We start from the raw sequence: 3,743 nt of genomic DNA, 5'->3' as shown, positions 1-3,743 counted from the left end.
TGATAGCCTCTCCCGCACAACGGTAAAGAAGTTTATGAGACTAGGAAGAAAAATCCTTGGAAGAAAGCCACTGCCTGCCTGCCGGCGGCAGAGGTGATTCAGAGGAAAACGTCTCCATTCTCTCTTGAACCCATGTGTGGAAATAAGAGGTGGCCTGGCAGGAAAGTAAACAAGAGTGACCACAGGTGAAGCACAGGGAAATAATGAAAGCAGATAAAGGAAACAAAAGATAGTGCAAGAAAAGACCCACAGGAAGCGGGTCAACATCTTAAGGATGGGCTGTTGGGTCCAGCTCAGGGATTTACCAAAAGGACAAGTTTCCCTGGGTAGGTTGACAATTTCCTTCGTTCAAACCAGTATCATCTAATAAGTTTCAACCCCGTCTTTTTTTTTTTAATTTGGCCCCAGCTGGCGGGATTATTAGTTCCCCAACAAGGGACTGAACCAGCATCCCTAACAGTGAAAGCACAGAGTCATAACCACTGGACCATCAGGGAAGTCCCCTTGTCTGTCTTGTATGAGAACACGTGTGCTTACTCAAGGAGGATTTGGATACAAGCCTCTTGGGTGGAGTCTAGAATGTTCAGGCAGAGCCCATGGCACTGGCTGCCAAGAGCTGGTGGGAATGCTGGCTCAGGGGTCACAGGGGGAGAAGATGCCCCCCACCCGGCCCAAGTACAGGTGGAAAGGGTGTTGATCTAGGGGGACTGGAATCAGAAGAAAACTATGGACCACAGCTGTCTTCATGTGGGTCCTCCAGAAGCAGAGCCTGATGCAAGGATTGGAGAGCAAGTAGCTTACTGGGGACATGGTCCTAGGAACTCTGGTAGGAGGTAAGGAAGGCAGACATAAAGGGCGGGCTGCCAAGCAGGTGAGCCACATGGGCAACCGCAGGGACAAAGGAGTCCACGCACTCTCCCCTTTTAGTATAAGTAAGTGTTAGTTGCTAAGTTGCGCCCAACTCTTTGCAACCCCATGGACTGTAGCCCACCAGGCTCTTCTGTCCATGGACTTCTCCAGGCAAGAATACTGGAGTGGGTCGTCATTCCCTTCTCCAGGGGATCTTCCTGACACAGGCATTGAACCCGGGTCTCCTGCATTTCAGGTAGACTCTTTACAGTGTGAGCCATGAGGGCCATAAAAGTATAAAAGAAACCTGAATTCTAACTCGGGAACATGGTTCTTTGGGACACTATCTTCTCAGTCCTCTATCTGCCTGGTCTGCTGGCTTTCAGAATAAAGCTGCTATTCTTTGCCCCAACATCTCGTCTCCAGATTTATTGGCCTGTCGTGGGGAGACTGATATGAGCTTGGACTCAGTAACAAGAGTGAATGTACGTATATATTCAGTATGTTTTATACCTAAAACTATTCAGCGTTCTATGCCAGTCTTATCTCAATTCTTTTATTTTTAAATAAAAAACAAAGTCAGAGTGAGAATCAGGTTTGAAAATGAGCAGCTGACATTCTTCACTTAGTATGATAATCTCTAGATCCCATCCATGTGGCTGCAGGTGGCATTATTTCATTCTTTTTTATGGCTGAGAAATACAGAGAAAGACAAATATCATAGGGTATCACTTATACGTGGAATCTGTACACATGAAATTATTTACAAAACAGAAACAGACTCACAGACTTAGAAAACAAACTCATGGTTACCAAGGGGGAAGGGTGAGCAGGAGGGGTAAATTAGGAGGTTGGGATATATATACTACTATATATAAAATAAATAATCAACAAGGACCTACTATATAGCACAGGGAACTCTGTTCAATTAATAACCTAAATGGGAAAAGAATCAGAACAAAAACAGATATATGTATAACTGAATCACTTTGCTGTATGCATAAGGCCAACATAACATTTGTAAATCAACTACACTCCATTATGACTCTTAACGGTGGATGACTCAGCTCATGTGTCAATGAAGAACGCAGCTAGCTGTGAGAACTGATGTGAACTGCAGGACATACCGATCCTTGACACTTCAAACACACTTTCGGCATCCATTATAAAATTTTTTTCTTAGTTTTTAATTTTTTAAACATTTTTAATTAAAAAATTTTTAAATAAAGAAAATGAGCCATTATAAAGAACATGCCACAGGTCACAATCCGGAGGGCAGGCTGGGACTCGAGTCAGTTACAATCAAGAGCTGTGGGGGATGGGATGGTGCTAGAAGGCTGCGGAGTTGGGACCCTGTTGTGTGTTTTCGGAATCAGCAGTGTCTATCCAATTCCTTGGGCTTCCAAGACCACACACATGGTGGATCCCAGGCCCCATCACCTCCCTGCAGAGGCTTACCAGCTAGTGGTGGGACAGGTCACTTTATATCACTTTATACTAATGATCCAACGGTATGGAGGATCCACAGGGCACAGGCCCTGAGGTTAGGGCCGCCTGGGCTCAGATTTCCTCCCTGTCGTTTGCTTGCTATGGGCCAGTCAGGTCCTTTCACGCAACTCAGCCTCTGTCCTCTGATGTGTAAGATGAGAGTGGTTAAGAATCTGCCTGCCAACGCAAAGGACACGCATTCAATCTTTGGCCCAGAAAGATTCCACGTGCCTCGAGGTAACTAAGCCTGGGTGCCACGACTACTGAAGCCCAAGCTCTCCAGAGCCCGAGCTCTGCAACAAGAGAAGTCACCACAGTGAGACGCCTGATCACCGCAACTATAGAGGAGCCTCTGCTCCCTGCAACTAGAGAAAGCCCGCATGCAGCGACGAAGACCCAGTGCAGCCGAAAATCAATCAACGAGTTAACTAATTTTAATTTTAAAATTAATTAATTTTAAAAAGGGGTTTTCCAGATGGCTCAATGGTAAAGAATTCACCAGCCAATGCAGGAAACTTGGGCTCAATCTCTGAGTTGGGAAGATCCCCTGGAAAAAGAAATGGCAACCCACTCCAGTATTCTTGCCTGCACAATCCCATGGACAGTGGATCTTGGAGGGCTACAGTCCATGGGGTTGCAAAGAGTTGGACACGACTGAGCACACACACGCACACTCAATATTGTGTTGTGTTGATATACAATAGAAACATGGGGGATGGGAGGGGAGGTTAATAAGCTCATCCCATCCCAGCCGGCCTGCTTTAGCTAGTGAACCCTCATTCACCCCGCACCCCAAGGCAGCTAAGAGGCCCCAGAGGCGCTCCTGTCTGGGGTGGCGGCAAGAAGCCTCTGTGTTCCTTCACTTCTCTGTTAGGTTCACGACTCTCCAAGCTCTAATTTACCCACCCGTGGCTAGAGGTTGGACCAGCTTGTAACAGATTTGTTCACGGATCAAAGTCATCTGGCAGAGCATCTGCAGGCTGACCCGAGCACAGCGAGTATGTCTGAGTCTCTGCACTCAGCCTGCACCCCGGCAGATGGATTAGCAGAGAGGGAGCACCCATTGAGAAAGCCTGATGACCCCACTTGCACGGGGACCACTGAAGCGTCATGTTTGGACTCTGTACGTACGACCCTTTTCACACATTGCTTTGGATTACAACGCGACAGGAGCAAGATTTATTAGCAGGTGAAGTTTCTCCAGCTCCCCATTCACTGCATCTCTCCCTCATCCTGCTAAAAAAAGAATTTATAAAAAAAAAAAACCCTGGCCTCCCTGGTGGCTCAGTAGTAAAGAATCCATCTGCCAATGCAGGAGACACAATCCTGATCAGGAAGGATCCCACATGCCGTGAAGCAACTAAAACTATGCACCACAAATACTGAGCCTGTGCTCCAGAGCCTGG

The 3,743-nt window shown here is 46.8% G+C and overlaps 1 pseudogene; it reads left to right on the top strand.

Annotated features, from left to right (window-relative positions):
- The first annotated feature begins 1,892 nt into the window (after window positions 1–1,892).
- Window positions 1,893–2,037, top strand: LOC148773634 (5.8S ribosomal RNA; annotated as a pseudogene).
- Window positions 2,038–3,743: the final 1,706 nt, after the last annotated feature.

This window comes from Moschus berezovskii, chromosome 27 (assembly GCF_049115385.1).
Source record: "Moschus berezovskii isolate FMDL1 chromosome 27, NW_MosBer_1.0, whole genome shotgun sequence".
Classification (NCBI taxonomy): domain Eukaryota; kingdom Metazoa; phylum Chordata; class Mammalia; order Artiodactyla; family Moschidae; genus Moschus; species Moschus berezovskii.
The sequence above is the reverse complement of the archived record's forward strand: the minus strand, read 5'-3'. Positions and strand labels throughout refer to the sequence as shown.